Consider the following 12930-nt stretch of genomic DNA (forward strand, 5'->3'; position numbering starts at 1 on the left):
GGTTTTACCAAGTTTCACGCAAAATTGGATGGCGTAGCGCTGTTCCAATAACCGGTTCATGACAGAGCGTACGTGTTGGAGGTCACATTATAGAGGCTTCGCAAACGAACGACCCGCGCTCCGCAAAAGCTGGGAGCCAACTGCATGCGGCTACAGACTTTCCTTAGACTCCCATTCCTCGAACCCAGCCAGAGAAACCGTTTCCCGTCTGTCCGTCTATCCGGGAAAAAGTGTCCTACTACCTTTGAAACAGAACTTGTATACCCTTTTTGGGTCATTGCCTATTGTTTCACCGCACAAAAACTTTGTTTTTGTACTTCTAACCTAATTCGTAGTAACGTGAAATTAATGAGATCCTTAAGAAATTGGAATGCTAAGTAAGAGAGCAAAAATTAGGGTATGCATATCAGTTATAGCGAAAGCATTTTGGAATAAAAATGAGTATAGAATTAGAAGAAGAATTTCGTCAGCTAAAGCATCATTAAAAGGAGAAGAAGACTGATAGAAACAGGCTAAACACGCACATTAAAGTTTAGTGAAAAACTTGGTTTGAGGGGAGTGTTGTATGGTTTCTGAAATTTTCGTTGAGAAGACCATCGTAGATTGGCGGATTTTGAGAAATAAATGGATGAAATCAAATTAGTGGAAAGGAATACAAATGGAGATGTATTAGGCATAGTACGGGACGAGAAGGTTGTCCGGAGAAATTATAGAATGGCAGGAAAGGCGAGGGAGGACATTCTGAGAGGCAATGGCATGTTGAAGGATGCGATTGAGACGAGGAGAGCGTTGGATAAGCGGGGTCGAGGTAGGGAGAGTGCATTTTGAACGCCTGAAGGGGGGTGGGTGTGTGTGAAGTGTAATAAATCTGAGCAAATGATTTATTGTTTCGCAAGCGACATGGGTGCTTGGTGTAATATAAAACAGGGCTAAAAGCGGAGTAGTGCCTTATGCCTAAGAGTATTCCGATATTTTGTAATAATATTTCTGGGTCTATCAGAAACCTACATCTGATTGGCTACTAGTTCTTATAAACAAATGATGTAAATAAACTGGGGAAATAAAATACAGTGATGAAGGGTAGTTTGGGGAAACTGATAATTCCTAAAGGCCATGAGGAAAAAAACAAACTGAATAAGCTTAGAATACGGATGCAAACGAGGAGGATATATGCAGCAAATATACTGACTACTGCTAAGGAAACATTTTCAGAAGTATTGCAATGAAATAGTGCGCAACTGGTTGAATGATACTGATTGTATCTTCACGCACCGTGAAGGAATGCCATGCGGAAAAATGTGGCATGAGTGAAAGTTCAAAAGTAGTAGAGGAAGGAATGAAGTTCGTCTGTCATATAATCGGAAGTGAGGGGAATCGCTCTGTACACTGAGGGAAAGGGATAGCATATTGCTACAAGGCAGCATCACGCTTGGATGGAGAGAAACGGTATGTATACATAAGAGAAAATATATAAGATACCATTAAAATAGGTAAAAAACCAGTAATAACATTAATTAATTTGTAACATTAAATTCCTTCATTGGAGTGAAAGCTTCTGGGGAATGAAAGTGATAGTGAAGAAGGCCTCTCTCGGGTTTTCCTTTACGTTGGTGGAACTGTTGCGACGATAGTCTCGCAAACATTTGGAGGGGAGTAGACTTCTTCGGGCCAAAAGAAGAATTTATTTCTGATGCGAAAAGGTTGATAGGAGTACCTGCAAAATTGTCTTCTCAACAAATAGACCAATGTGGAGGAAAAGTCAAGAGACCTTCTCCATCAAAGTCCATTTTTCACCATATTTTCCGTCATTACTGACCGAGATAAGTGAATTTCAATTACTCCGCGTGGATACATTAAATAGCGACCTGAATTCTGTCAACACAACTAATATTTTATTTTTCCTTTCCTCCAGCAATAAAAACACTGCAATTCCCTTCTCCTAATTGGTAGCTAAAGCTTTAAAAGTGTTTTGATGTTTTTTCAGTAACTATTCTCCAATAGCCTAGCTATAGGGGGGAGAGGAGACTCCTATAAATGCTTCTTCTTAGATTTCCTCCAAGATTTCGCGCGACCTTGGGACAGGTTTTTTCCCAGAGGCGTTCCGAGTCCATCAAATTCCGTCCCTCACTAGCAATTGAAGTTAAAATACGATCTAAGACATGCTATTGTATCGAGGGATTTATTGCCGTCCCTTCTGGCACTCTTCCACTTTAGGTGCTCAGAAGGGAGGCATCACCTTTTCCACTCCTCCATCGTCGACCTTTCCTCTCAGGGAGAGAGCTCCAGGGCACCACCCCCTTTCCAACCATCCACCCGTCTGCCTCCACCTCTGGAAGCTCGTTCTCCTTCCCGTTTTCTTCCGGCGTCCGATCGCAACCTTTCCTCAGGAACCATTGTTACCTCGGGCCTCCTTATGTGTGTGCGTTTGTGTACCTGCTGATGCCCCACGCAGGAATACGTGGTGACGGCAAAGCAAGTTCGGTAGACCATGATCAAATAGCGCAGAGTGGAGTAGTCCAGCGTACCAAGAGGCCTAGCTACCACACAAATGGCGGGGATCACGCGCGCGACTCGCAAAATAATCGATTGACGATGAGTTGATATCTCTCTCAGCTAGATTGATTGAATCGAACACCAGATTCTCAATTTTAAAAGGTAAATCGTGTTTGAGAGTTCAGAGCTATCATCAACATTTTTATTTCAGCAATTCTGAAATCAGCCCAGAAAATCTCTGAAAAGCCAATGAGTTTTTAATGTTATTATTTTCTTAGTAAAGTTAGTCTGCCGTTTAAGATAGGTTTTGGATGGACACCCAAACTAACCATTGCTATATTTCTAAGTTTTACCTAATACGACATAACGTGACACTCCTCACTAGAATAAACCATTCTTCAATTCCTCATGCTGTCTACCTTCCTTCATACCGTCAAACATGCCTATTCTATTCCAGACTGCGATAGAGGAGTATGCTTGGCAAGCGAGACGTAGGGGAGAAGGCCCGGTTTTATAATATCTCGAAAAATCCAATCATTTATTGATGTGAGCGTTATCTTAACGTGGAGATTATTGGCAAATCCGATTTTATAAACAAATAACATTGCTCAGTAGTGAATGTGGACATGGTAACTGTAGCGACATCGTATGTCAGTCATTGAGTAATTTAACAGTCGGGTTTGAACTTATCTAGTGGTCATAACACTGAGTTTTGGCCTTAACCGGAGGTTAAAGTTGATCTTTAGTTTGATGGGACAATATAAAACCTGGCCTAAATAGTTCTTTGATGCTCGACGTAAATAATGAAAAAATGCCCTGTTTACGATGCTCACCATCCTAATCCAGACATTTGAACTATGGAATTATTAGTACTAATAATCCGGACATTTGAACTCGTGAATCATTAGTGAACTAGTGAGCCAGCAGGCATGGCGCAGGAACTACTCGTATGCATATGTAATCTCGCCGCGAGTTAAGATGGATGGGTAGACGTATGACGAGCAATTAAATGATTTAAAGGACGAGATATGTGAAATGTGTTCACTGATTAAATTAAGGTGATTTTGAAGAAGCGTTTTCATGCCTAGGAATCGTTCTTCCAGTTCTATTGCTTCGGACATAATATTGTTCAAGCGTTTGATTTTGAATTCCCTTAGTCAGCCGTCAATGCATCAAAATTTTCCTTTTCAATTCACGTACTATGTGTATTCAACGCATTCTCATTCATCCAGCCTTAAACTGCGTTTTCAAGCAAAATCTAGGCTCGAGACCAGTGATGTGGCAAATGCACTATCGTTTTCACGCAACAACAATAGCGGATCTCCACTCTTCGAAAACGACGTAATCCAAAGTTGCACGGTTTATGCTATCTTTTCATGATGCGTATCCATTCGTCGCGTCACTCTAATTGATTATACGTTCCACAACCCAGGACTGTTGTGCGCCGATCAGAAACTATTAGCACCAGATTCGCTATGATTTTACATACTCCTACAAAATTCCCTGTTTTTCATGAAAGAGGGATAGTACATGATGACATTGATGTAAATACCATAATTCTGGAAGTCTTTGGTAAGACATTTGACCTCGGAAATACTGGCCTCACCGATTGGAATGCGGCTGAGGAATCACACATTACGCAAGGAGAAAGCAAAAATGAACACTAAAAATAAACGGGTTTTCCGAAGAGGTTGTTTTTATCGGGCCATGTGACTCAATTAGCGACGAAAGCGGAAACGCCAGCAAGTTAAATCATAACCAGAATATATGCTGCGCATAGTAAACATGAAAATGGCGCAATAGCATTTTTAGGGGCAAACATATAATATTTCAACAAAAACTCTGCATATCACATGATTTTGGATGAAACTCTTGGAGAGGAAAGAAAAAAAACGGGCAAAAGTTAACGACCAACTACATTGCCCTACATTGGGTGTGTGAATACATCTCTGAGGCTAATTCCTATTCGATTTATAATTTTTAGAATTTCTATTTCGACCCACTGCAATGATACACTTTTTGCACCCAGCTACAACGCAATTCAACCAATAAACTCATTAGGGAAATTCAATTTTTTTAAAGATTGAGTCGATCAATTTAGCCCATCCAAGCCGATTAATTTGGAATATCTCCCATTTTTCATTGGCGAATATTCACAAGCAGTATACTGGAAGAGTAGCCGAGAATTTATAATTTCAATGAAAACGGAAGTTTGAAGGCACCCGACAGGAACAAATTCTATGAGAATGGCCCCACTCAGTACACAATGCGTAACTGAAACCAATACTTTTGAAACTGATGACACAAACCGCATAGGCTCGGATGATCACGTCGTGAATGGGCTAACGTACAATATTCATTTCTTCCGTTGTAGAAACCATTTCTTGAAAAACTATTTCTTTCGGGGCAAAATACAAACACGCCTCCCATACCGTAAAAAAAACTGCGAAATTTTCATTTTACCATTATCGTTCGATGTCATTTAAATCCGCACTTTTCTGCTGAATAGTTTAAATTTTATCGCAACTTATACGGGCACGGTTAGAATTTACCACGAATGTAACTAATACAACGCCCGAAAACATTTGTTTGTATTTCATCAGTAAACGCACGCACTATATGATTCTGTCGGAGAAAGTCTATTTTGGATGGAAACGTGGATGGAAGAGATATTTAGAAGCGATGCGAATGCTACTACAACCGCAATGGAGTGGTCGAGAACGTTGATTAAGGGGGATAGAGGGTGGAAAGGAATAGGGGCGTTATTACCGCATGGAGGGAAGCAGAAAGTATACCTTCTGAAGATTTAGTTGGTAGAATGCAAATGGGTTTTATCTTAAGCAGTGCTTAAAAGTGAGAAGCTGCTTTTAAAGCCACGGAATCGTTGATAATAGTGCCGAAGACCATCATTTATAATTAGTATATTAAAAAGCAAGCATTTGACAGTGTTGACACTGGCAATTACCATTCAATATGTATGGGCGAATGATCACACGCGCATCTGATGTCAACCTGGATCTCCAAAAAGGAACCATCTGGGAATATCACAAAAAAAATATTATTTATTTTGCATTAGTCAAAAAACAGCACTCCGGTCTTTACATCGGACTTTGAACAATAACATAACAATTTAAAAATTACCTACACCCAAGCCCTATGTGGAGGAAAACCACCTAGGCGGGAAGGCGAACCCGCGACCTCTGGGTTGGCAGGCGATGACGTTACCCCGCCGCCACCGCGGCCGGCCAATTCAAATTTCTCTGGGTTCAGAAGGTGATTGACCTCCTCCCGGACTTGGATACAATTTCTCCCATCACTCCCCACGATCCTTCATCAGATCTCCTCGAAAAGCCCCCTCCCTCTTCACGGACTATTCCGTTGATGCCCTCCCACCATGACCCCCGCCAGGAGGGCATGGGCAAAACAATCTCCCACCAGGCATGTATAGTCCTCCAGCCGTTCCCTGCTGGCATTCCAAGTGAAGCAATGGGCGAGCCGTCAGACTTCGGCTGTAGCGGTGCCGAAAATCCGGTTTTCGGCATCAGGGGTCCCACAAACAGCTATGACCACCTCACCTAACCTTACCGCTGTATGTCGCCGTGGCTGGCCATCCCGGCGGATGAAATGTTTTTGATTCAATACATCATTGGAAGCAACGAAAATAACCGGGTGGATCAATCGTAGTTTGGTTTTAATCAGTGAGCCACGGCGGAATAAGTCATAATAGAAATAGAAGACCCTCGAATTTCAAGCTAGGGCAAGATTAAACGTTCCGTTAACATCTGGTACATTCATGGGTGCAGTTTTGTGTTAGTTGCTATGATATGTATTTTCATGTGTGTGAGTCAAAATGGGTTTTGCATAAATGTATGCGTCTCTTTATACGTGCATTGGCATGCTTTCGCTAGTTATGCATGTGATTTTATTCTACTATATTTTACGGGTGGTGTCCTAACACCCCCCGCCACACGCATTTGCGGCTGCTTGCGGGGTATTGCATTGTGTAGATGTAGATGAGTTACTGAAATTTACGGGCATGGGGTCGGCTTTTAACATTGGCAGGCAGCACCTTATCTGGTATCCAAAGGTACAATTCCCTCTACGGAATCAAACCCCTCAATCAGAGGTTTCGCGTGAGTAATACGCGAATTACTCAAAAGAGGATTGGCAATTCGGCCCCGTCCACGGGCGTCCCTTTTGTCCACCCCAGTGAATGTTTGCTAATTTAAAGAGGACGTTTCCCATCTGTCCACCTGTTCGCTCTAACGTTCCTCGACCTTAGTAGGAAAAGAGATATTTACCCGGCACTACCTAAGGTACTATATTTCTGTAAATGACATACCCATTTGAGCGTTGGCTTGAAATTACATGTAAATGGATGAAGAGGAAATGGAATAAAATGGACGGAAATGAAAGCGTGAAGTGCGAGAAATGGTAGGGAGGCGAGAGAGGGTTGTCGAGATTACCTTATTCGAAAAAATCCGATGGTGAAGACTGTAGCTAAATGAAAATATTAAAAGGGTAGGTGGAAGGAGAAAGGAAAATAACAGAGGCATTTTGTACGGAATGAAGGGAGGTATATCGTAAAGTATCTAGATCGGAAGAATAATTTGGTGCAGTGCAATCTGTGATGATATTTAGCGTAAATAAAAGTATGACTTATTTTAGCAGTGCTACAAATAGCCACTCTCAAATTAATATAATAAAAATGCTTGGTTTACTGTGTAACCACGAGAAAGCGTAGCAGTAATTCTGGGTCGATCAAAAGCCTACTCCTGATCGAGTGACAGAATAATAATAATTACATTATCAATGTTTCCATCGTCAATTTCTCATTTCTGCCCTCAATACTAGTGGCTCCTCTATGTCTCTGGGTAACGAAGTATTTCCATTAACGCGAAATACGTCAAACATGGAAGATAAATTTACCGGATTGCTGTTCGATTGATAATAGATGTTTCCTTTTACTTGATATTCCACCACTACTAGATCGAGGTTCCCTCCGCGCCCGGTTACGGCGTCGAAAGGAACGACGAGGTAAGATTACGCGACGGCGAGCGGAGAATATTACATCGAAAAGAAAAAAGGAAAGCTCGTCGTCTTTGGCCCACTTCTACTCGCCGCGATGCCGCCAAGTTCAAGGCCGCGCAGGTGGGCACGCCGCTATCGCTTAATCGCAGAGCGCCAGTGCGAATACCGAAAGTGGTTTCCTCCCGAGATTTTTTTCCACCTCGGACGCACGTGGATTTCGTAAAAACCCTCGAGTCAAAACCCAACTTGTCCGCGATCATCTCGTACTTAATTCTAAATTATCATATCCATTAGTGTACATACAGCATTTGTGGTAGAAGTTCAATCATCTTTCATGTCTTCATGTACAATCATCTGTTGTCTCTAGTCTCTAAGTAGAGAGTAATGTTTTCTTTACCAAGATGTTCGATGATATTGATATTTATTCATAAGTTTTCCATTTTTTTTGCTTTTTCCCCTCTTAGATATCAAATGAACGTTTCTTCTTGCGGGTGAAACCCCCAGGGTAAAATAAAGTTTATTCAACTCCATTCTCTCCCGGTCTTAAGTAGTGGAAGAATTACGCAAGCCTATGCTCGAGAATGAAAGCGTCGTCTTAGGAACCGGTTCTGTTTTTCGTCTGTGTCTATATTTCGTTGTCTCTCCGAGGACACTTGGAAGGAGGGTTGGGAGGTTCGTTTCTTTGAGGGAACGAAAATTTCCGACCGCCATGGTAATGTGCTCGAACAGAGAGCTACGGTTTACGCTCCCAAAACCGGCCAAAAAGCGACTTCTCAATGGGTCTCAATTCAGACCTAACGTGAACTTTTACCCTATGATAATTTGCAACGATTCTCTAAATACCATAAACACAATCCAGTAACACTCTACGTACATCAAGTCCCTCTTCATCTCTGTGTACTACTTACTCCCTTCATCCTGTTCAACATCCATATCCTACTCCTACCCTTTCCTCGTTTGCCTAACATTCTCCCCTCTATTATAGTCTTCAACATCCCACTGCCGGTCAATACCACCTTCATCCAATTTTCAAACCCCTCTCTTCGCCCACCATACCAAGTACTTCCTCATTTGTTTCTCTTTATGTCCATTTCACCTTTTCCATTCTTCTTCACACTCACATTTCAAAAGCCTCCAGTCTACGTCTATCCTCCCGCTTCAATGACCACGTTTCCGCGCCGTACATAACTACGCTCGATATCAAAGTTTTTACGAGTCTTTTCTTAACATCCTTACTCAAAGTTCCTGTCATCAACTCCCTCCTCCTGGTGAAAGCCTCTTTGCCTAGCGCAATTCTACGTCCCTACCACTTTGACCGTGCTTGTCTAAAACACTTCCCAGATACGTAAACTGTTCTACCTGCTCTAGTTTTTGCCCTCCTATTTTAATGTTTCGCTTAGCCTTTTTCACTCTGGAAATCACATTACCTTCGTATTATTTATATTAATTCTCATCCCATATCTATTGTAATGAACTTCCAATTCACTTAGCAATGCTTGTACCATAGTTTTTATTTTGGTTATGGTCTTTTGGTATCTCCCAGTAATTTAATTTAGCTTATTTGCGTTGTTAATTCAAAATTCGAGTTAAAAAAATTCCACGTGGAATTACCGAATAATTTTTTGTTCAACATAAATAGTTTTCACAGAGTCACTCTTGAGATAGCAATTTTTTAAACAAATATTTTAATGGAATGTGGTTAAAAGACTTTTCCGATACAGTAAACAATGATGGTAACACGATTGCCGGTCAGGTCGGAGATCGATGAATCAAATTTCGCATTAGGAATGGATTATGTGCTGTCACATACCTGTAGGTTGCTGCAACAAGTTCATGACCGACCATAAAATCGTGCATGTACATGACCTACAAATAAGCTGTCAGGGTGACATAAGAAAAACCAGTCACCACCAGCTTTTTTTGTTAAGGTAAAAGACTTATGCGATAGACTGAATGCTCAATCGTAAAGAAAACACGACTCCGAATATACATCAACAAGTCCATAAAGAATTTTTTCATATGACCGTATTCAAATTTTTATTCCTCTGCAACTCAAATATGATACGGAACCAAGGAAAACATTCTTATCATATTCTCTACTTCATTCATCGTTCTCTGTAACACCTCCTGTAGACATTACCTATAGATAATTCCTGTTAGGTTCAAGAGATTCTTGATTCTATTGGTGAATTTAAACAATTGATATAATTTTAAATTATTATGTCTTACATCAGAATTTCGGCAATCTCAACACATGATAGAGGACTTCAAGGGGTTTCTGCTGAGTGCTCAGAGATACACGGAGGGTAATCTTATTCCCCCAGACTCTATCTATAGATTGTATAATAATAGCTAAATTTTGGTATTTTTATATTCCAAGGATTCGTTTAAATGCCCAAAAACCACCTCAAACCGTAATAGTGATGTACCCCGCGACTCCTAATTCAGGGGATTATTTAAAAGGATTTAAAATATCCGCACCCCCAGAGTCCAGAACAAAGCCCGTCCCGAACCCATTAGTCACCGTTCAACGTTAATAAATCCCATACAGTCTGCTAGTTCTTTGCCAATACCTTTTCTACCTCTCACATCCCCTATGGAGAAAACCTCTCAGAACTGTCAATATATTATGTCACAACGGGATTTGGATCTGATGGTAAGATTCAATGCCCAGTAAAGGGAGCAAAATTTTGGTATATGAGAAGGGAGGGGGTTAAGCTGTGTAATTTCACAGGGAAACTAGAAAATTATGGTACCATGAAAAACATATAGGCCAGGGAAACGTGATACTTCACTACCACATCGTATGGAAAGAGTAATAGCCAACAGGTACAGCGTTAATATTTAGAATTTGTTAATATACCATTTTAAGGTAGGTTTTTTGATGTTATAGACTCTACACCCTCATGTTTCTTAGCCTTGTCTAACTAGACAAAATCTGACTCGCCACACTACAAAAAACTGTTCTTCAATTCTGAAAACATTCTATATCCCTTCATTCTGTCAAACACGTCTATCCTTTTGCTACCCCTACCTTGCCTGTCTAATGTTCTCCCTTCGATTTAGTCTGGATGCTCTGCATCCATTTTTTCTACCTATCTTGGATGTCTCCCAAAAATCCTCTACCCCCCCAAACCATACTAAGCACTTCCTCGTTCATTTTCCTTTCTGTCCGCTACATCTTTTCCATTCTTCTCTGCACCCATATTTCAAAAGCCTCCAATCTAGGCATATCAACTCACTTCAATGACCATATTTCCCCGTTGTAACAAGCCACACTCCATAGCAAAGTTTTGAACAGCTATTTCTCAACATCCTTACTTTAACGTCCCTCTCATCACTTCCCTCCTCTCTGTGAAAGCTGTGTCAATAAACCTGACACTTATATTTAACGGCGTACAGTTAAAACAGTCACATAATATTAGGGGTGAGAGGGTCAAAACTTTGTAACAAAGTGTGACTTATGCGTGACATTAAGACTTGATGGTGCGTTACGAATACCTTCTAAACTGAGGGAAAGGGTGTTTTCGCAGAATACTTGTAATTTCACTTGAGGTGTCCCATAGCCGCATTCAAATTGACTCGGGCAATAAAGTTTTCTTTGATTTTGAGTAAAAATTTATCGCCTGAGTCAATTTATCGATGGTGAACGGACGTTTTCCACCCAATTAAATCTTTAAAATTCCATTTGAGATTTTTTTCGGTGATACAGACACCGAGGTGAACTCGGGAACGACTCAAGCACGGAAAAACGAGCATCTCTATACTCATTGCCAGTGAAAGAGCGAAAACTATTGGTGATGCTTACATAAAAAAATTATTTTCAGCTTCAGAGCAGGTTTTTTTATCGTTAAAATGACGACCATTTGGAAATCATGAGATTTTACGTCACGAGGGAGTGTCCATTAATGATGCGATGTTTTTTTGGAATTGATCACCTTCTCCCGCCCTCATGCCCCTCTGCTAGGTGTACTCGACTCCTCTTCCCATCCCATACAGTGATTTATAGCACTGAGCTCCAGTGTGCTCACAGTGAGCAACTGAATTCCTATCTTTCGGTTTCTTGTTCTTTTCTCGCCGTGGTGCGATCGTGGAGCAAAGTTTACGTGCGTGCAGGACTATTGGCGGCCTTATTTTGGGTTAAACATTTTTTTAATAGTGTGAGCGAAGAAATTACCACTAAATGACTCCATAGTGGAACTATCAGGTAACAACGAACTCACACTGTTTCATCACCATCATCATCACGGGTTAATAAAGCTATTTAGAGGCGTTTTCTCAATCCTCCTACCTGTTTTCCCATATCCATTTAGCCTATTTTCTATGACAATGATGCCATTCATGGCTGCACGCGATACAGTTTTCCGCGCTTTTAAGATACCAAAAAACATAACCTTATTTGATAAATAAAAATAAACTTAAGAATGAAGCTAAGCAGGAGATATTAAATGCAAAAATGAGATATTTTTACTCACCTACTAGCAAACGGAACAGCCAAATAACTTCTGGAGTAAACTTAAACCTATCGGAATAGGTAAAAACAAACATGTGCCTCTACCCTCTTCGCAGTCGCTCGATATATTGAACAATACATTCACTTCACCACCAAATGCAGTAGATACTTTGACAAAAACCAATACTCTGAAAGCATTCCACGATAAACTAAATAACAATCTATCACTTGATAATACATTTCACTTTGTCCCAGTAACACAATTAGAAGTTCGCAACTCATTGCGAAAAATTAAATCCACAGCACAAGGGTCGGATGGAATTCCCATTCTGCTTTTGCATATCAACTCCTTTCATACTTCCATGCATCACAAATATTTTCAACTGCTCGCTATCTCAGGAAACATTTCCTTCTTTGCGGAAAAATTCGTCCAATTCCAAAAATGATCAAAAACCAAAACTCCGGATTACCGACCAATTAGCTTCCTATCTATCTTATCCAAAGCGCTAGAGAAACTTGTCCAGGAACAAATAACAGATTTTATGCCTCGGCATAATATTCTAGATATATTCTAATCTGGCTTCCACAAGGCTCACAGTACTTCTACAGCTCTGGTCAGAATAACTGATGACCTTCGACGAGGTTTGGATAAAAAGATGGTCACAACTCTTGTCCTCCTTGACTTTAGCAAAGCATTTGATTCCATTGACAAAGATGTACTACTGGCTAAATTAACTTGCCTTGGATTTTCAAGAACCGCCACCACATGGATTTCCTCTTGCCTCTCAGGTCACCGACAAAGAGTGGTAGCTGGCGATACTTACCCTTCTTGGCTCGATATAACGCACGGTGTTACACATGGCTCAGTCCTGGGACCACTACTATCCTCGTTGTACATTACTGACATTTATTAATCTCTTCAATATGTACTCCAAATATCCCCTGTATGCAGA

At 40.8% G+C, this 12930-nt stretch overlaps 1 protein-coding gene across 2 annotated transcripts in view; it reads right to left on the reverse strand.

Moving 5' to 3' along the window:
• Positions 1–12930, reverse strand: part of LOC139688264 (ABC transporter G family member 23-like) — a 101075-nt gene that overhangs the window by 12883 nt on the left and 75262 nt on the right. The gene's annotated exons all lie outside the window — the stretch shown is intronic.

The sequence above is a fragment of the Hetaerina americana genome, unplaced genomic scaffold, assembly GCF_022747635.1.
Source record: "Hetaerina americana unplaced genomic scaffold, ioHetAmer1.1.p SCAF_2, whole genome shotgun sequence".
Classification (NCBI taxonomy): domain Eukaryota; kingdom Metazoa; phylum Arthropoda; class Insecta; order Odonata; family Calopterygidae; genus Hetaerina; species Hetaerina americana.